Source organism: Mya arenaria, chromosome 7 (assembly GCF_026914265.1).
Source record: "Mya arenaria isolate MELC-2E11 chromosome 7, ASM2691426v1".
NCBI lineage: Eukaryota > Metazoa > Mollusca > Bivalvia > Myida > Myidae > Mya > Mya arenaria.
This window is the reverse complement of record NC_069128.1, coordinates 42,205,630-42,229,048: the sequence shown is the minus strand read 5'-3', so window position 1 is coordinate 42,229,048 and position 23,419 is coordinate 42,205,630. Positions and strand designations below refer to the sequence as shown.

General features: G+C 32.7%; 1 protein-coding gene across 1 annotated transcript in view; it reads left to right on the top strand.

The window, feature by feature from the left end:
- The window catches only part of LOC128241749 (uncharacterized), a 60,363-nt gene extending 39,498 nt beyond the window's left edge, over positions 1–20,865 (top strand). Inside the window, exon 9 of the mRNA XM_052958817.1 lies at positions 20,669–20,865. The gene's annotated coding sequence lies outside the window, so the exon portion shown is untranslated. The remainder of the gene's footprint in view (positions 1–20,668) is intronic.
- The last annotated feature ends 2,554 nt before the right edge of the window (positions 20,866–23,419 follow it).

The following is a 23,419-nucleotide window of genomic DNA, read 5'->3' as shown; positions in this document are numbered from 1 at the left end:
TCAACTTCCATATATTATTTTCAAACGCCCAAGACCGCTTTATGTAGAATACAAAAGCAAGATTATATATGAATACATATTTAAATTACGTGATACAATGGAAAACGGCTACATATTTAAAACAGCAACAACAATGACAACAAAAAACATGCATTTAAACGTATTTTGCAACAGTTATTTACAACCCAAAACGTTTATTTTTATTAACCAATTGTTTTAAAATGAAAATATCAGTTTTAGAATAACACTTATTATCATTTGTTTGTTGCCATAACTAACAATAAGGTACTCAAATCTCAAATAAACATATGTTTACAATGTATAATGTAAACATCACCATAGTCAAACAGATAATCCGATATGATCATGTAAACATACGTGTATAATTATATACTGTATTGCTCACTTGATGAAGTGGAGTGTTAGCGAGGCGTGTGAATACGAACAGATCACTTGAGTGTCACTCCCCATATTCCACTCAAGTGATCATTTGAGTGTCCCTTAAGGGAATGTGGTTGGAGTGTGAGTGAGAGTGGATGTTCTGAATTCGGCCCTTACAATTTCACCATCAAAATCCAGGTTTAGATCCCAGACCGAACTTTGTCTCCTTCATTAAACTTAATTTCAGATGTTCTATAAGCCACATACATGTTCACTACTTATGACGGATAAGAACTTTCGCAAATTGATTATAAATGCGTTTTCCCAGATTTACACCCTCCTCTTGCAGATACTGCCGATGGTGAAGCTTGGATGCACCGGGCCGGTTTTCCAGCCGTGTGATATCTCCAGCTGAACTGGGGCCGGGAATTATATAAGACTCCTTAGCAGCATGGTGAGCTTTTGCGTATTTATTTCCAGGCTCATATACCCGGCCAGACTTCTGCGTTTAAGCTTTCCTGTCATCATTTTTTTAAATAACGTATCTCAAGTCTTTCAATGAAATCACCACTGTGACACCTTTGGAGACTAGATTTAAATTAAGGAACCATTATGTGTAGAAAGCCTTTTGGGTGATTTAAAATCAAATTAATAAACAGGATTCTCATGGTTCATGGTTTATAATTGGTCTTGTGGACCTTTCATTCTTTACTTTGGTAACAGCCGCTTAAGTAAGAAGGGGGGAGGGGTACAGATGTGATAGTAAACAGTGTTTAATAAGGTATATTTGTTTTTATTTTATCACCAGTTTGAAGGTAATGATTTTGTTAAATCAGTGTTAAGTAACAAGTTTAACACAAACACTGTAACATGTTCTTTATTTCAAATAAATCTATAAATTATCTCTGGAGAATTTAGTCTGATCTCCATTTCTCAGAAAATGTAGCTGTCTAAGTGCCTATTCAATCAATGAGTATCACTGTCTTTAAATTGCTGTTGCGGTTCAGTTTAAATAGCAAAAGTTTTATGGCCCTGCTTGTTTGCAACTCCTCATTCATTTTTGTACAGCGAGAAAAGTAAGGGAATTCTAGAGATTTACTAGAATTATGGATTGTTTTTCATGAGTTACACAGTACATAAGGAGGAATAAGTGTGTACACAACTCCTCATTTTATTCCTGTTTATTATTTATATATGTAACATAGATGTGTACAAGACTTAGAAACATGACATAAAAGAGCTCACTTTGATAAATTTTCTCAAAAAAAGATATCTTTACTGTTAAAGTAAGAACTTTTACTGCATAGTAAGTAATGTCTTCTGCTCATCTTTATGACATCATTACATGGAATGGAAACTTCCCAAGATACATTTCCACATGGCGCAGCTCATTTATATATATTGCTGATGGATTGTTTAGAAAGGGACAGTTTTAATTGGACAAAATGTTTTAATCGCCATTTTACAGAGTGCCAGCCAGTCATTGCTGTTCTTGCATTGCTGAGGAGGACAGTCCTGCCAACATAACAGTTTGTTCAATAACAGGTAAAAAACTGGTCTCACTTTACATTTTCAACCACTGCCAGATAATATAATCTTATATAATGATAACTCCTTCTTCACAACTGGTGTTAAATATACAATGATTAAACAAACAATAAAATGAAAATTATGCTCTTTAAACTCAGAACCATTATTGACTGTCAGATGCTACTGGTAAATGAATTGGTCTTGATGTCCTTTTCTTGAGATAATAACTATTTGCATATTACCCCGGTACTACTATTGTACATTCAATAGAAAATCGTCTTGTTTGTATTGTTAAATGGCTTTATAATGTTCCCCACTTCCTGATTCTTAAAAATTACGTGAACAAATGACAATCCTACTACCATTTAAAGTTTGATTAAATTTCGTACAAATGTGTTTGTTTTAATTTGCCTTCTGCTTAAAGTAAGGGTATATATACTGGGCAAGAAGTGCTGAATTTCATCGTGAATGACAGTGATTATCCATAGTTTGAATTTGGTTCGGACATGTTTGACGGGAATTCAAAGACATTTTTTTGTCATCATTTTCGCATACATTGGTTCATTCTAAGATAAAAAATATAACCTTTTTCAAAATGTTTAATCTGTGAGAGTGCAGCTTTAATAGACCCGTGAAACTAAACTCTCAATCAAACTTTGGTAAAAGATCAAATGCGGGGCTCCGTGTGTGGCATAGACTGTGTTAAGTTTTATTTAATATGATGAAGAGCTAGTAAAGTTATCTTTGATAAAAGTCTTTATTTGAAGCAAAATATGTTTCAATTCCCTGTATGAATTTTCTTCTCTGGATATTGATTTATAAAAAACATTGCTCCAGGGTGCGGAGCTATTTTTTGCTATATGTCTATATGGAAAAATCTTCTCCTCAGAAGTCAACTTTGTTCCCCAATGTGCAAGGCACAATCGGTGAAAATAATTTCAATAAAAGTCACTGATTATTATTATTGTTATTATTATTAATAAACTTTTACTATTTCAGGAGACAAACAGAAACACAGAGGTGCTATACATTCTGATGGAAAAACAAAAGCATCTCCCATCATTTTGGCGTGGCTCAGATCAAGAGGAGAATTTTAAGAAAGGTAATAACTGAGCGACTAAGAACATGCAAGTTGCACTGGTTAGAGTGTAAGACCCATCTCCATTCATAAGAATTTATAATCATCACTGTATTAAATCAAGAAATTGAAACGTAAGTGTCTTGTCTTTTGCAGTGTTTTTGAAATATAATATAATTTAAAAAAACTAAATTATTATTTAATATGATTGTGAATGTGTGATGTTTTCTTCTGATCATTCACTCTCAAAAACCAGATACTAAAAACATACTTGTAGATTTTTTTGTTTTACTTGTAAATATAGTTTTAAGGTTGTATTTTAGGCAAAGCCTTTTATTCTGCTCAATACAAACTTAAATATTGTAAGAGTTATGGCCCTTTGTAATTTTTTAAACAAATACATTTTTTTATGTTTTTGTAAGCCCATTATTAAGGGACTTTTAATATTTTCACCAGCTGCATTATAAAGTCAGACCAAAAGTGTTCAGTAAGTGTCCAAACAATAACTAAGTTAGAATCCTTTCTCAAATCAAGTGAGCGATATAGGGCCATCTCTGTGTTTGTCTGACTAAAACACAATAATCAATCTTTGAGTTAAATTGACAAATATTGTTGTAGAATGTTTTGTGAAGACATACAATTGGATTACTTTTGTGTCAATAGGATTAAGGTTTCTGCACATAAAAATTATTTAGAATTGCATTTGGGTCAGTCGGTTCACGTTCAATATCACTTGCAGTATAAGTGGAAGCAGTGACTTAAAATTAATTACCAAACAGTTTCTGCTCAATTGCTTTGAGTTAACATACGAGTTATGAAACTTGGAATACTAGTTCTTGGTGGCATAAATGAAAGACCTTGTTTTGTCACATTGACTTGTTATCAAGCACTAACTTCCTCTAAATTCTCTTCAGGTGATGGTTGGGCACACACAAGAAGACATAGATCACAGGTGTCTAGCCATATAAGTAGATAGGAGTGTCACACTCTGCCAAACTTACTTCATCAGACGAGCAGAAAGCTTCTCAAGATCCCGCACTGCACACTAAGACATAGTCTTTGACTACAACAAGGTGATGAAAGTACAGAGGTCCAATTGAAATCAATTCTGTGCTGCTGTCATTTCTTCATTCTGGAAGTCGATGGACATGATTTATTATGGCATCAAGTGTGTAGTTTGCCGACTATCAGCAGTGTTGTTCACCAGCTGTGCAACTTGAGCTGGTAGCTTTATTGCTTGAAGCCACTGCATAAGAGGGGGAAGGTGCAAGCTCATCAAAAAGTCTCAAAAGTTGAAACTAGGAAAAGAAGTTTATCAAGAGTGTGAATCTATTTTGAAAACAATCGTTACAATGATTTGGTTTCCTTTGAAACTTCATACATACTATGAATTGAGATGCTTAAATAAAAAACCGCTATTCAAATATCAGGAAACTGCCTTTTTCATACTAAAGGGTAAATGATGTCGCCATTTCCTGTATGTATTTAAATAAGATATGTCTCCACAATTAATATTTTTAGGGAATTTTTCTCAACCTTATGAATGAGATTAAATTGTACAGCGTTATATGAGCTTAATATGTTTTCTCATTCTTTAAAATTGGTGAAAAATTGTCAGAAGATAATTAGACCAGTATCCATTACTGCAATCATACAATCAAATATACAGGGACAAGCCCACTGGGCATATAATATAATTAAACCCTGTTTAGGGGCACGAGGCAAACAGAGTTACTTTCAAACGTTAAAGCTGCACTCTCACACTTTGGATGTTTTGACAACTTTTTTTATTTTATGTCTTGGATTGGAACCATCCAATTTTTGCGAAAAATTAAATCCCAGATTTTTCTATTTAAGTTAAAACATTGATATTTTTTATGCACTTTTCTTAAACCGTTAGTAACATTAATTTTCGAACGGAAATATGAAATCTGCGATCTGATCTTTTGTCAGCAATCTTTTATCATTGGTTTGCAGATAATTACGCAAAAACTTGCTCATTCGAAGACAAAAAAAGTTGTGGAAACGGTATATCTGTGAGAGTGCAGCTCTAAATGTTTAATTTCTTGATTTTACTACTGTATTAGAAATTACAGGGATTGGGGTATATTTTTAGTGTTTTTATTGCTTGTTTTTGATTCATAGTCAGACTTTATTCTTCAGGGCACAACTTACAAATAAACAAAACTGGAAAATGGTCATATCAAAAGGTCAAAGATAATGCAAGTTGAACAATCATATTGTTCATGGCTTGTATTTTTGGTATATTTTGTTGCATATGCTATAGAAAAGTTGAAAGTTAAAAATAAATTCATAGTTGAAATGATGGCTTTGAATGATATTGTCAGATGAGAAACGGCACTATTAAGAAATAGGTATAATGGTACTTTATTTATTGTAATCAATTTTAGATATTATGAAAATTATTATCTTATTTAGTACATGAGACCTTTTAAACAGTTATTGACAATATAACAATGTGTATATGAAGCTTTAGATCAAAACTTAAAGCTGCACTCTTACAGATTGTCAGTTTAGACACAAAATTGTCTCAAAATCGGCTGATTTGGTTATCATTCCTTTAATTCAGTCATATTAGATAATTCACAATAGAACCAATCAAAAATGTTTGGCAAAACTGCCGAAAAAGTAATTTACATTAAATTGTTTGTAATGCTTTTAGTCATTGTTCGTAATGCTTTTAGTCATAAAACATCATTTTTTTTTAACATAAATAAGATGAACTGCAATCTGATCTTTTTTCAGCAGTCTTATATCACTTAAAATTGGGTCTAGACATTTCTGCAAAAAATACTCCATTTATTGACAAACAATAAAAGAGTACCGGTAGTCAAAACGATCAATCGGTGAGATTGCAGCTTTAAATACACCTTTTAAGACCGCCGTAAAATTCCAATGGTTTGCCTAAATCTTTAAAGCTAGCATACTGTTTAATTGACAACCATACTTATTGTTTAAAATATGTCATGATATCTTTGTACAATGTGTTTATATAATTCATTAAAGAAGTCAAAACAAATTTGTTTACCTTGTAATTTGTTATCTGTTATTTAAATGACTCAGACAAAAATGGAAACGTCAGTGCTAGTTCTTTTACTATTAACATCCCATGAAGTTTCTATTGGTGTAGCAGCAAGGAGGTGTTACATTAATTATGCATCATTTAAACCAAATTATACATTCATATGCACATCATACAGGCGTGTAGCCGCCTATACGTGAATACGCGGCTGAATCCACATGATTCTGACAAAAAAATCAACCAAAGTTGCAGTATGCGAACTTGACTACATGAATCTAAAACTGGTTATTTTCCAGTACTAAATAATGCACTAGATTGCACCATGGTTTTCAAAATTTTCTGAGGGGGCACGCCCCTGAACCCCCCAGCACATGAATTCACATGAATAGAGGGGTAGCTACGCCCCTGACATAATTGAAACCACAGTGTGGCTAAACAACACTTGTATGTTTATCATACGCAGTGATCTCCCATGGAAATGCAATCGTCAAAGAATCTGAAGGGGCTGTTTATATGGACTAGATTTGAAATGCACCAAGTGTTTAAAAAAGTTGATTTCAGTCACGAAGAGAATCAACCATACCCCACACTTGTTGGAGTAAGATGAAATGTCCACTTTCCGCGAGAAAGAAAGTACATTGAAAATGGTCATTTGATTCAATTGACTTTATCTTTTTATAAATATGTTGCAATACATAAAATACGTTATTTGTTATAATTGTTTACCCATGTTGAATTTTATTTGGCAAATTTATAAGAGATTTAAATATTAAGAAACTCAGCCGCTAAAGAGCATATGATTATGACATACTTTTTTTTAAATCTTTCGAACATGAGTTTTTGAGTGAATATAAGCGAAGCGTTAAGTGTTTTGAAAATGCATCTTTTACTTGGATTTTATAGATTGTTATTACGAAATAAAGTATGGCGAATCAAACGAAGTGTTAAAGCCAAGCTATTGATGGCTGAAACCCTTCAATAAATGTTGATATGTGCTAAAATATAGTCTTTGAAGTCCAAAATTTTGACATGCGTTACTAACCCGATTCAACAAAAGGCTGTTGCACAATCAGTTGATTGACATAATCACGTGATAAACCAATAACTTCCATTAAGGTTAAAATATTCAACACCTTAGTATGAGTCCCTGTGGGCGAGTGGATAAGCGATCCGTTTTTTATTCTATGTGTTATCTGCACCCCCATGTGCTTGCTTCCAACTTGAACAAGATTAATTTTTAATACTTTAATCGGTTTTTTTTAAAAATGCAATTGAAGTATAAAAGAAAATCAACCTGGTTACTATTATTTCTGCAATTTCAGTACCAAGGAGTAAAATAAATATACATGTAAGTGTTTTTAGATGCATTACGAGGAAAAATATGTTTGGTGCCAAAACATGAGAGAGTCTCTTTAAACGGAAAGGTTTTGACAGTTACTCAGTCAGTCAGATGATGATAAATATAATGCATAGCATCATCGCTCTGGAGTACGAGAACGTTGTATACAGAGTATGTTTTTACTGAACATGCGTCTGTTTATTTTGATGCCATAAAAGGTTTAAACTGTTTAAAGGAACTATAACATTATGAAACAACAAATCTGATTACAGATATCAGTGGCAGATCCAGGAATTGACTTAAGAAGGGGTACGTGAAACTCATGGGCTTAATCTTTCCACATCCGCCCCTCCCTCAGAACAGAAATTGAATGGCTTAAAATGTTGGACCGGGGTGGGGGTTAGACTTCCCTAATTTATAGTCCGAAATAGTGCATTTTTATCTTAATATTGTACTTTTTCCTGATATTGACTGAGAACGTATTATAAACGGACGATTCAAAAGGGTGGGGGACGGCGCGCGCGCTGGAACCGACCCCCCCCCCCCTGAATCTGCAATTGAGTACATGCATTAAACCGTCTCCGTAGCCTATTGGTTAAGGCGTTCTATACCCTTCATTCAATTGACTTAATACTTCACACAATTGTTCAGGACCATCAGCCAATGAGGTTACATAACTCCATAATACAAGTTATGGCCCCTGATTGACTTAGGTTAAAGTTTTAGGCAAGTAAAATTTAAGGGGAAGTTGGAATTTAATAAAAATAACTTCCATGGGTCACAATGAACCCAATGAACAATGTTCTTTAATCATGAGCTAACTGTTCAAGCGTTAACAGACACATTCCTGTGCAGACAAAACTTTTATTGTTTTTACAAGCACAGAACTTGTATTTAGAATTTACAGTTTCTATATAATTCAACTGAAAGTTCTATTTAACCATAATATATCAAATATTAAGTCACCATTCACTAGCGGATTGAGAATGGGGCGCAATCGGCGTGCGCTGCCTTTAAAATCGTCCAAGTTTACTTTTTGTGTCAATATATGAGAAGAAAATAAATAAGCACATAATGCATCATTTCCGACTACAAATTGTTAAAAATTTCTTGATTGAGTAACCCTCAATCCTCCTGCAAACGCCCCTTAGTAACGCCCCCTTCTAACGACAATTCCTGGATCCGCCCCTGGCCATTATATTTTTTGTTGATCAAACGGTACACATACCAAGTGACTGAAGCTGAATTTCATTTAATGAATGAGATGGTCTGTAAAAGATTTCTGATGAATATCCTATGAAATTTGCAGTCCTCCCGTTTCGACCGGTCAATGTTTGTGGATTTATTACACACAATTATATAAAAATACTATTACAAAGTTGTCTCTTAAGGTTACGGGAGCCTTCACTGTCAAAAGTAAGATATATATAATTTGTCCCCCTAATGCCATAAAATATGGATGGTCCCCTTAATGCCTCAAAAATAATATTATATATACACTGGTCTCCATAAACCCTTCGACATATATACCGGACCCCTTAAAACCTGCAACATACTTACAAATTATTAAGGAGACCGCAAATTACGTATATTTTTTGTTAATTAAATTAAGAAGCCTAAATCTTGTACACATAATAAATGATCATTTCAATACTAAATTATCAACAAAAAAGCAAAATAAAATATAAAACAAAAAATATACAAATTGTCTCCTTAATGCCGTAAAATACATACGGTCTCCTTAATGCCCTAAGTATATATATATATATATATATATATATATGAAAAATGATTGCGACATTGGAATATAAGTAAAAAGGCTGTATATCTCAAGTCCAATTATTTATGCATTACATTATATTGAATAATATTCTTAGCCAGTAACCCCGCTTACTTATTTGAAATGCTTTATTGTTAATGGCATGTTCCATTTAACTTCAGCGCATCAGGCCCTATAAAAATAGCACTGTCTTAATTAAAATACACTTTAAAGCACCTGTTGATCGAACTGTGCACAACAGTAAAAGAGTATAAACATATTTGCACCACTTGTTTTTAAAGTATTGTAGATTGAATAAATACGAACAAACAAATTAAATTTAAATGAACATGCATGCTACATAGTCAAATGAATTGTATTCCTATCTTTATTGCATATTGATTACGACATATCCTTGGCGACCGAAATGCCGGCCATCAAATCTAACATTATAACCTTTGGCCTGCACTATAAAGAGGAATGTTTCGTAAACGACGTAAACGAAAAGCTTATATGAAATATAGAAATTTAATGATGTTAATAGTTAAAATTATTTACAGTAATCACAGTATGTACAGATATTACACCATGAAATCTTAAACCTGTGAAAAAGTTAAATGAATAACTAAACGAATAATCTTAGTAAAATGATACTACTGTAGTTTTTAATATTTACAGTTAAAGTTATCAAAACACATCGCGTGTATATGCGTTTATGGTTGCATTATATGGACGATTGATTAACAAAGGACAACGTACGTTTTGGGCCGAAATCGGCCTCACCCAGATTTTTAAAAAAAAATACATCACGGAATAATGAACATATGTAGCTCGTATTTCCAAAGTTTTAAAGAAATATTTCAAAAAACCTTGAAATGGCGACTTGTTGAGTAACGTACGTGCATTTCACGATTCCACTGCTTACCGCGAGATATTGATGCTTCGTTGCGCTCGGTGTTGTACGTTATAAATCAAAAACTGATTCACATCTTTGTTTGTTTTTATCTTTATCATATAAAGTTTTAAATGGCATAAGGATCTCCTTTTGGTTATATTTCAATTTATTGTAAAACCAAATATAAACACGCTTAGTTAAAACACAACATTGTCATAATTGTATTAATTAATACCATGTAAAAACAATTACCTCCCTTTATTTTTTATATTAGTTTTGCAAAACAATAAAGTTATTATTTATGAATTACTATACCAAATTAAATACACTTTATTGGATTTAATTTATTTTATAAAAAAAATATGTTAATTTATTAGCTTATATTATTTCTAAATTCCATTGATTAAATTCGGCCGGTTAGCTCAGTCGGTAGAGCGTTGGACTGTTAATCGGACAACCCGGGTTCGATTCCCGGGCGGACCAGGTCACTTCTGTTGTGATTGGTTATGAAATCCTTTCTACGACCATTCGCACTGTACCACTGCCCCTGGCATGTACAGAAGCTGTCAGTTCCTTGCAGAAGTGAAGGCACCTAGTACTGGTTAACCGCCCAGGATATGTGTGCGGTGGTTGAACTGTCACTCTGGGACCCTTCAATGTGCTCACGCCGGGACCCGGAGTATAAACTACTAACACCACCATTATATTCAAACCTTCAATTTGCCATAAACGCCAGGACCCGGAGTATCATCACCAATTTCATTCAACACCGATCGAATATAATGAAAGTACTAATAAACATAAAATACCACCATGAACTGAATTTTAAGAAAAGAAAAAAAAACGTCCTTGAATTGAAATTAGGACGAAAGTGACGTATATTAATCAAGAAATATTGTATCTATGATCAGATATGTTTCATTTTCTTAATAGAAAATAACAACATATCTATTATAAAAAAAGAAGAAATCATTAATTCATTGTGAAAGCGTGAGCACCGCATGCATACATAAAACAGCAGACTAAAAATATCATCACTATATCTATGGCGAAGTCATATGATATGAAAGATCAAACCTTCAATCAATTTAAGGCTCAGCGGTGTCAATTAGAGCGTCGGTCCAGTTCCTGACACCGCGTGCCATGACATTGTGACGCTGGTATGACAAGTGCCATACAACCGCTGTTATGTGTGCGCACATGCCAACAACCCTGGCACCCGACTTACACTTACAGTACCACCCATTAATGGCGCCCTCGTTATACCCAACCCAGCATTTGTATCTGATAGCTGACATATGCCTGCTCTGTATTTTAATACAAAGAAGGCCAGGCGTTTGCACGCGAACAAAGATATCGAAGTTGCCATGTTCATCAAGGTGTTCTTGTACGTAGGATGGCTTAAGCTTAACACCAACAGTCAAAGTCCTAAGGTCGGACTCGTCCAGCTTTGGAAAGTCCGGCACCACACCAGGTTCAGACAATAGTGCCCAACCGGAGGACTTAGTCAGATGGTCGAGTCCTTCTTCTTCGACCCTTGCTTGCAAGAGGTTCTCATGGCGGCTCATCGATATCAACCGCGCGGCTGTCAATAGTTCATCTTCATCATTACCTAGAAAATAAATTAGTTTGATACTACACATGTACAATGATATATAATGGTAATAACTTTAAATTACAAAACGACTATGGCTTTTCCCTGTAGATTTTACTCGTATGTTACACACAGGGCTTCTTATTGTACATTGCTTGGCTTCGACGGCCTTCCTACGGTCCTTGGTCTTGCTATTTTGGTAATATCCCAGCTTACATTTGTTACATATGACATCATCGTCGCAGGTCCTTTCAATTAAAAATGTTTTTCTTAAATATTTCCTTAGTGGTTTATGTTGTGACCCTGCCACTGGCCGTCTATCTTTTGGTTTTAAACGTTTTGTGCAAACTATGCACGTGTACTGTTTAGCCATACTGAAAACATACAAATCTTATTGTAAACTAACTACCACAATAAACAATATACCACGCGTCCATTATTTGTGTATAATGTACTTGACATGGACAATTTGCCTTTATTAGTTAATTTTATTTGTTTAATGTTTTACCAGTGTATACTGTTTCCATGTTTCATACAGATAAATGGTTCTTTGTTGTTCTTTTTCACCAAAATATGTTTCAACACGGGCTATGAACTATTAGTTGTGTTAAACTTCCTTTTCAAACAACCATTAATATACGTAAACTTTATAGAAAAACAAATAACTTTAAATAATTAAATATAACTAAAAATGTTAATGAAAATGTTTATTGCACAAAAACAAATCAATTTCTCAAATTCAATTTATAAATAAATACTTTTGTATTAATTTTATTATCTCCCTTTTTTTCTCACATGAAGGGAATTAGTGCCCTTAGTTTTAATTTGGCGCCATTTCACAGACGACTTTTTCTCGAGCAGAATATTAAAGACATCATTTAGCAAGTCTGGTAGTATAAAGTATCAGCTTTATTCTTATTATTGTTCTTTTCATTTCTAGTTCACTTCGTTTCACTCAGAGTCAGATATCAAATGAAGATAAAAATACATCACCTTATAAACTGCGGTTGGCTGTTGGGTTGATCCGGATCTTGAAGCTTTGATTAAAAAAATCACTTACACCTTTCAATACTATTTCAAACGTTGAAAAATACTCGACACGAACAATCAAGTCTCGGAGCGTCTGCTTAGAAACGGATATTTGATTAAATCATGGCGGTACTCAACCGATTTTTGGAAATATTAAATCGATTATTTTTAGTAAAAATATTTATGAGTGATCTCAAGTTTCAGACGATGTATTAAACCAAAACACACGAACACATATGACAGACTAGACACTTTTTGGTCACATTTAAGGTCTAAATTAACATTACTAGGAAAAAAAACAAAAGTATTATTTTTAAATTACGTACAAATTAAGAAGCTTTTTTTGGTGTTTAAGGGTAGAGCGCAGATAAGTGTCACGACCAAACTGTGCATAGAAGTAAATAAGATAATACTGAATCCTATGTGAAAAGATCTCAGTGACACTTGCATGCGCTCTGTGTTTATTTTTACATTAAAAACGCAAAAATCGGCAGAATCAACGCTTTTGGCGCGAAACCACGTGCTTTGCGTGCCGTTTCTGACGTCATCTGTTGGCATAGCGGAAAACTATTCGTAATAAAATGCAGTTTACATGTTACTCTATTTATTAAAAACTGTCAGTAACAGCAGTTAATAACTTAATATTTTTGAAATATAGAGGCCGTATATGCCCATTAACGTACACATGTCTTGATGTATTACAAATTAGATGTCTTCCCTTTCAAAAATAGTTGACTATATATAAAGGGACAAAATATATAAAACATTATCAAGGTTAAGTTAAGAGAATGATGTGCAATTTTGGTTAAGTAGCTTGAATTGTACTATACCGAATACAGTAACAATAACAAATATGTATATGAATAATTGTATTGAGTTGAACAATAACCTTTAATATATGCTTTTGAACCGTTGATATTACTTCCGTTTGAACAACAATGTCCTTTTTACCATCCAATGTGCTAAATAATAATTTGATTTAAAAAATATCGCATACTTTTGCATAAAGATTTGTTTTGGGAATAAACTTACCGTTTATAAGGAAAATGGCAATTTCATTTTAAAACGTATTCTTGTAGCTGAATTCTTAAATATTTGACGAAAACTTTTATTTGAACATAAATTCGATGGTTAAGCACGTATTTACTATGTTTTCGAACTGTCTGACTTTGTTAAACAAACTCCATTGGAATTAACACAATAATTAACTAATACATTTAAATAGCCTCCACACGTCATGTCAACAATGAAGCGTGGTACTAACCCCATCTTGGAAATGACCCTTATACAAACGAAGAAGAATAATGTTTGAAAATGACTGTGATTTAATATTCACGTATCATGAACCCATGTTCTATCATGAAACAAACTATACAACTGGTAGAACGGCTTTTGATCTAATGTTTAACCACTCATAATTGGTTTCCTCTTTTAACCTTTCTAATATTTGTTCAGTAAATAGTGACCACTATTATGTTGTTAACGTGTCCCTTCCCTTTTTTATTCGTGCATAAACAGTTATAAATAGGATTATATATGCATTAAAAATGGTTTAATGAATGTTTATAAAGGATTGACAGTCTACGGTATTATCGATCAAAGCTTTGCGTGAGGGACGTCCGTCGGGTGCAGCAAAAGGTTAATAGGAAACAGGGTATTTAGAAAAAAAATATAAATAAATAAAATACCAATAAAACTACAAAAGTAACCATAATTACATATATGAATATTACAAACATATTTTTAAGAGTTCAATATAAGGCTGTATTTTTTCACCAGTGAAAAGATGGTTTTCTATGAAACATGAGAAATAAGATACGATCTTACACTGAAATCGCGTAATCATCTGTATACATTACCAAACTGCCCTGTGTAGTTGTAAAGTTGAAAAATAGAAATGTTTGTTGTTAAAATGTCACCTCTAAATGTGTCATTTTATTTGAAAACATATGTCGATTATTTAAAAAAATAACATTAGACACAACACTAGAATCTATTAAATCATATCTGTTGATAGCCACCAGTGCATGTATGGGGTGTGGTATAATGTACTAGTAGCCTTATAACATAAAACAATAAATGTATAAAATGTAGAAGTGACAAAAATCTCCAGTAGGAAAGATTTATATTAAAATTGGTTTAAGGACTAACGTGTAATCGATTAATCATGTCCCTGAATACCATTGATTTCTGTAACCTCCTATTGAAAACAAAATTTATACTATTTTAATGATAATATTTTGGAAGACTCAGAGAAACACTTGGGTAACCGATAATCACATACAGTATGGATTTGCAACATAAGCAAAGTATTTCTAGATAACAACATGCTTGACAAAAATAAAACAGACGTGGCCGACTGGCCGAGGGAAAACGGAGACAAAACCCTCCTTCTAGGGAAAACTCAGTCTTGTGCAACTAGATGTCGGGCCTTATCACCCATAAGCTCCTTAAAATTGATGTTTAGAAAACATATCATTTACATGCTCATGTATACGAACTATATCAAGTGGTACAAGTTTGTATTACATCGCTATGTTTGTTGCAGACAAGTGAAAACAAATATATCATTTACATAATAATTTGCATAATAACAGACAACTTTCACCTTAAACATTTTCTTATAAAATAAAAAAAATCAATTGAATCGATGTGAACGTATCGGTTCCCCAAAACTGAATGTCTTTACATTCATATGCGCACGAAGTACTCATGCATATGAATCACTCGTGCTTACAAAACGCCACCTGTCGGTTATTCCATTATAAACACGGACAATTAGTTTTCTTCTAATTCGTTTTCTTCAAAAGTAGAACATTATACTTCACTGAATACCATTGTATAACTTCCTATAGAAAACAACAACAACAACAATACTAGTTCAATATTGTTATTTTGGAAGTCTCAGAAAAGCACTTGGGAAACCTATCAAATTTAAAAAAAAAACGGGAATTCCGCTATAAATAATCAATTATTTTTAATATGATAATATTTTTTAAATCTACCCATTGGTGATTGGTGATGACATTTTGAATTACTGTTTACAAACTTAATGCCGAAGACATATATTAAAGAAACCTTTACACATACCTATTTTCACTAGATTCACTTAAACAAAATCCATGAATCCATGCAATATATGCAATACACTTATCGTCGTATAAGTCAGATACAGTTCTTCAAAAGTGTCCTCTTACAGACGTTTCAACTGTTCCGCTTGGAAGAACACCAGTTTTATCCACGGCTTCTCCTCGGACAATATCCTAGCGAAACGGCTTCTTACGTCTATAAGAGGACTCTTTTGAAGAAAAACTCGTACTGTATCTATGTATAGGCTGGAGTTTATTAAGTGATTTCTTCGCGAATAAGTAACCCAAGGAAGCGGATCGCAGCGAAGCGACCGTGGATTTTTATTCAAGAAGAAATGACTTCATAAATTTTAACCGACTTAGCGTTAGCCCCTCCCAAATTGCATCAGCTTTAAAAATAAGCCGTGCGCCTGTCAAAACGACTTGTCAATCAATTCGATATATTGTGATGTCATTTAAATCAGTGTTGACACTGAAAATGCGCCTTTGCATATGCAAACAGTCTCTATATATGTAAACATTGTTTTTGTTTCATAACTTTGTATCATCTGCATAACATTAAAAAATCTGTACTAAACCCAAGACAGATGAAACCAGCAAAGTCACAAAACACTTACCTTTTTAGCACTTTGTATTAATAAAAATAAATATATTGCAAAAGTAAAAACTTTAGCTGGCAAAATATCCCTTCTCCCTAAACCGTAATATAAACCCAACTTTATGACTGAAAGAACTACTTCCGTATTGTTGAAAAATAGTTGTTGCCATCCACTACTGTAGTAGGTCCAGGAGAAGATCGAATTTGCCCGCCAATCCTTCTGGTAAAGTTTCTTTTTTGTGCGTGTGCAAAAAAAGACGTATACAAAAAACTACAAAAAAAACATCATTTATAACGTATTCACTTAAATCAATTCGGTTAACAATCATTGCTTATGACTTAGAATTATTAAATTCGTATCAAGCAATAAAACAACAATTTTACATTTAAACTAGTACTGGTGATGTCACCGTATACTTTAACGATTCATCTCTGGCAATTCCGCCATGAATCAGCGATGCCGCTTTTTTAATTTCGCTTCATAACAATATAATAAATAAACTAGCACGGTTGATTCAACCGTGTTCAGTGTACATTATGATTCACCTCTGGCGATTCTGCCATAAATCATCAATGCCGAATTTTATAACTTTATAACAATATTTACTTGTACCGTAACTGGTGGTCATTCAATACACACTCCCTGCAGCAATAACAATAGGTAAACCAATGAGATTGAAACTCACTTCGCCCCTTCTTAATCATTGCGAATTTACTTCATATCATCTAAGTATTACTAATTCATTTCCGCCGTGAATCAGCGATGCAGCTCATATGATCTTCAGATTATCTTCCTTAATAATGCAAGAATTATGGAGTGCAGTGACATTAAGCGTATCATGATTGTGTACAACAATTTTTGAAAAACACATGTTAACAATATCCTAAGAAATTATCAAATGAATTCAAATTGTTACAGAATCTACAAATCCCAACTTTTTCTAAGGAACACCTATTATAATGGCTTGTCAGCAAAGACAGGCAATTCATCTGTTTAGAGATTATAATGGCAGCCAAGCCAAATGTACCTTCAATCATAAAAAGGTTTAAAAATAATATCTGTATTCATTAGCAGATACAGATCAAATCATTAAAACTTACATAAAACATTCTTTATTATATCTCAGTTTTTTAACAACTCAACTTATAAAATATTTAAATAAGTATTCTTAAAAAAGAAGTATTTTAATGCCATCATTCTGAATTTGAAATCTTCTAAACCAAAAAAATCCACAATTATTCAGCATTGCTTAAAATCTTTCTCGTTCAATTAAGAGAGAACATTAAATTTCAATTATAATACTTATCTTTATATGTTAACTATATGGCTAAAACAATGGCTGATGCTAACAGGTAATAATGAAACAGAAAACCACAATAGGCGAGGGAACAAGATCGGAGCGCGGCACTTTGACAGGAAGTGACGTCAACGAGGAACAGCTGTGATACAGCTCATGTGGTTCCAGCAACGTGGTAGAAACGCGGATTCCGTTTAGCCCGACCTCCTTGTTTGCAGCGTTCTGCTACGTGTTTCTCGCAAAACAAAAAACAAATGTCACCTATATATTATTTAATAGTACTTGAACGAAACACTCACTTTCAAAGTAAAACAGAAGCACGAATTAAATATTAAAATGGCGAAAATAACTTCCTTTAACACACTTTAATTGATGCCTTTAAACGCAAAAGAAACATTTTCTCACTGGTTACACATTATGTATAAACTGAATTAACTCCTAATTTCTACATGTTCCATTTTTCCATTGCATAGTTTGAATCATCATGATAATACATGTATTTTCAATACGACTTATCCTCTGTAAGAGGATTAAAAGCATGCTTTGTCCTGTCATTTCTGTAAACACGGACTTCTGCCTACTGCCCGTTTCGACCTCAATTTCAACAATCAATTGTATCGATTTGAACGTATCGGTTCCCCAAAGCTTATTGCCTTTACATTTATATGCGCACGAAATGCTCGTGCGTATGAATCACTCGTGCTTATGAAGCGCCACCTGGTGGTTAATCCTTTATAAACAAGGACAATTATTTTCTTCTAATTCGTTTTAACCAAACGTAGAAAATTATATAATTTGTTGGCAACATGGTTATTTAATGTTTTTGTTTGTTCCATTTAATTCATTTAGTGAATAAAACATGAATATATACATCATACAGTACACTGTATGCAAAATTACGTTTTTTAATGACGTAACTTACAGAAAAGTGTAATTAATCCTAAGCTAGTCTATATTTCATGGTAATGCTATGACACTCATACATAATACATCGTAGATTATATTTAAAATGGTTTATGTAAAACACAAGCTTAAATGGCCGTTATTCGGGTGTAGGAGAATAGAGTCAGAGCTCTCCGAAAATAGATTTTTTTGTAAGAAAATGGGAATAATGAAATAAAACAATCATAACGATCCTTAAACAAATCTCTATGTAAGTGTATTTTTGTGGTATACAGAAAATAATATCAGCATTTATAATGATAAATGGATTATATGTATATATTAAAAACATATAAAAGGTATAGATGTCTGCAATTAACTAATTTGATTTAATTGTCATAAATCAAGATATTCAGAATATTGTGGTCGATTACACTAAGAAGACACTAGAAGACACAATACGCTAAAAATAGTATATGTCACAAGTATACGATTTTGCGCAGTACGTCATATTAATTGATGTTGTCATGCGTGCCAATATTATTTTGCTATGCATTTAAAGCTCTTGGGGGAAATATTCACTGATATTTTGACATGCAATACGACTTTTTTGCCACGGGAAATTCAGCATGCATCAAAAGGTCACTTATCGTGTTGAAATCCGCACTAAGATAGTTGATAATACTAATGTCTTTTTACAAAGAATATAATTAACCAATTGTAATGTCACTCTAAATGAGTGAATGCTACGTTTGCATGTACTACGATGCACAAACTAAATGAATGACATGATTCCTATTAAGTTGAATATTTGGATATAGGCGTAGAATAAAAGGAATATTTGTTCCATGCGTGATAATGTGTTTTTACTTGGAGTTAATTGTCGGTAGTATTTGTTTATTGAATTTAAATCAAATCTTGATCTTGATCAAATTATAAAACATTTTTCCTTAGAAAACAAATGTTTTAACGTATTTGTTTAAATTATATCAAAAGCACATTCAAACAGGTTAGACAAAAGATATTGGAAATATTCACTTTTGCGCCCATGTTTATTTAACCAATATTGATATTTTTCCGCAATAGCACTAATTCATTAAAAGGCATTCAGAAAGCTATTTGCTTCTCCTCATTTATTTTCATAAAGAACATTTTACTTATTGTGAAGATTGAAATTGACATATTTTACTTGCAAATACAAAGAAAAAGTTCGTCGTAATACTTCATAATGCATGTAAGTGTACATCCCTAAATCTTTACATGGCAAGCATATCAAAATTAATTTGGTAAAATGAATGAAGTATAACTTTATAATTATAACAACAGTAGAATAGGAAATAATCAAACTCATCAATGTAATATCCTTTGTTTCAGCAGAAATTAAATTAAATTTACATCATTTTTATTTCGCTATATTTCTTAACAATTAACATCTTTAACGATGTTTATACCAAAGTTTATTTAAATCATGACATTACATTCCGTTCTTATATAAAGGTACCAATTTGTATTCCGCAATCACATTATGCTCATTTCAAACTATTCGGCTGCAATTATGTTTATATGGATTTTTTTGGTATGTTCATGTACGTAGGATCGTTTATATAGCACATATACTCTTTTCTAATCCATGACCATGAAGCACAGTGCAATCTAATATTATATAGATGTTACTGGATACTCGATATATATTTAAGTCAAAAGAAATTACACACCAGCATACTTTATTCCGTTATGGGTATTTAATTTAACCAGTATAATCTATATGAAGTAAAGCAATATGATTATTTTAGCCTGAACTTTTTCTTAAAATACTTAAACGTGTAGATATCGCAATTTATTCCATTTACGCAAAACCTATTTCAATTCCCGTGCTTGTTTTGAATGTCATTTTTATTGAATCAGTCATGTTCTTCCCTTATCCCTCGCCTTAATTGTACAGTGTAGGGATAATAATATGCCGAAAAAACATACTTTCAGAACAGAAATATCGTGGATGCTTAAATTAAAATCAAAATTGTTCGTTTGTATCTGGAATTTCCCTTTCCAGTTAATTTTCATGTTCATTATATCGTATGTTTTTGTATTCTTGTACTAAGAAGTTATATGAATTCCATCAAGTCTAATACAACGTTTGTCTTCCCTACTTGCAGACGCACCATGCGTCACCGGTAAAACCGTATCATGGCAGCACGTTCACAGGACGCTTGCGTAAGGACCCTGAGGGTGAGCGGCTATGTTGAATGTTAAAGGCCGCATTCAGGAGAAGGTTGATGTTCATCTTGGGGAAGGAAAAAAAGGTTGTCCTGAATGGCGTCTCATTGTATGATGGTCCAGTGTATTATTGCCGGTAAGAAAAATATTATATGTATAATAAGAGGAAGTGTGTTCAGGAGGGGATAAGTGTTAACTGTTGTGAAGTATGGGAAATATGTTCTAAATCCCGTTTCTTTAAAGATGCCCATGTATGAACGTTTTGGGCTGGAATTACTTTTTAATGTATAGTAATTATATGCATCACATACATATGTAACAGGTTATAAATGGTAGTCGGGGTAATCCATTTTGTAAACATATAACGTTTTCATAGGCTAGTGGTGGAGTTCAATATAGGTAAACTTAGTTAAGTTTACATGACGTATAACTTAAGCAGCGAATGCATGTTTGTCGGTAGATTAAAGAGTTTTATCACTGAAATAACAGCATCTAAAATAAAAAAAGGATATTTCAATTCAAACCTAGGAGCGAAATTATCATATTTAAAAGAACTACGTTTAACTTTAAAGCAGTTGCATTAACTTCCCTTTTACCTGAATGAGTACGGCCCTTTTGAAACTGATAACTATGACAAATAATAGATGATCGTTAAGATTGTATATGTTTCAAGAATATGTTTTTAGAATCAAACACAACTGATCGATCATAAGGGGAATGGCAATCACAATTTACGAACGTTTTTGTTTCAAAACATTTCCTTCCGTGCAAAACATAAGACGGAAAAAATTGTTCGAACATTACTTCAATGTTATAGCATGTATTCAGTATACGAATATATATACGAACTTCCCGGAAAATGCACAAAATAATTAACCAATCAATTAAAATAGCCCACCCATCCTAATTGATACTATCAAAGGCTCTTATAAAAATGTTGTACTGAAAGACTACTCATTTAATATTCAGTATAAAGCATATAAAGTTTATGTCGATAACTATGCGCATGATGGCAAACTTACTTAATGATTATACTTTTCGTATAATTATTCATACCATAGAATTATAATTATCCAAAAATAAATCGCACATAATTTAGTTTTTTCATAAAAATGTTTTGTTTATTATGGAATTACTAGTATAAAAACAACCATATATTCGGCACACGGAGCAAGACATCGCATTTCGTAAGGTTGAGTACTAATGTTGGCTTCGTTTAAAATGATATCCATATCCGTAACCTAATATCTAATGTGTAACGTCAGTTGAAACATTTACTGATTTTTTCTGCATTACTAATCATGACGTTTTTTTCGCCCATTTTAAAGTGTTAAGGAGATACAAATCATTGAGAAAAGCATACCAACTCAATAAAATATTCTTATTTCTTGTAGTTAATATATTGTTTCATTCAGTGAATATTTGTATCATATATTATACGTAAATCCCTGTTGTGGTGACGTCATAAAGTTGGCGCCATAAACATTTGAGTGTTTGCAGTCAAATCTAAAATATCTAGACATAGTTTTAAATGAAATTGGAAATTGATATACAGTTATTAAATAGTGTTACGTTAAACACAGTTGCTTTTCCATTATTTTTCTAGCAAGATGAAATGCGATAAAGTAAAATAATTAACATGTATTTCTCTGAATGAAATTAGGTATTTTGGCCAGCAACGTGTGAGGCATTAAGTCCTTTTTCAACTGCACATACAGTTTGTTTTTTTTAATCGTAAGACGCCAGACCGTTTTTGTGTAGACAATCGGATAATTCGTCTAACGGGTCAATCCGACACTTCGTAATCGTACATACCAATCATACTGGTTTCAGTTTATTTCAGGAATTTCATAAGAGAGAAGAATATTAACATACAAATCAGAAATAACTATAGATGTATAACGACACAATTACCGAAATTCCTTAAATACCACAACTTATGAACCAACAAATGTTCATGTTTTATAAGAAGTAGGGCATTTATTAATACTGTGATTTTTTTTCGAGGTCAAATCAACTGTTTTCTGTTTTTCTTTGTTTTTTTTCTTCATATTGCATTGAACACCCCTTTGGTTATTCAATTAAGTGTCAAAATGTAAAAACAAGAACATTGATTGACTACCTTCAAGAATCAGTTGCATGACCTAATAACGTAAAATAAAATATGTGAACATATTTGACAAAAACAATCAATATATCTGGTTCCATCTTGCTGGTTCAATTTTATAATCATATTTGAAACTTTGAAAAAAACGTATGTGTTTGCATGCTTAATATTAAGATTGAGTGCAAGTAATGTTCCCACTATCTTGTTTTGCTTATTCAATGTTTGTTCGAAACTTCCTAATACATGTATCTTAATTCAATAACAACTATCATACAATATTTGCACAAACATCTATACATATACTCAAATAAAATTCTGAACTTGTTTTAGAAGCCCCATCACCAAATAGTGTTTATGCCATACCCTCTGATACAGTTATTACAAACGGATGAGCATTGAGCATCCCTTACAGTACTTTAGTTTAATAATGATACTGCTTCTACACCGTCTGTATGTTGGTGTCCAATATCATCACTGTTTAATGTTGAATTTAAGTTTCGAAAGAACAGAAAGTGTGCTATTGCATATATTAACACAAATATCATCTGAAAAATGGTTTGTCTTCACGCTAGAAATTCATCGA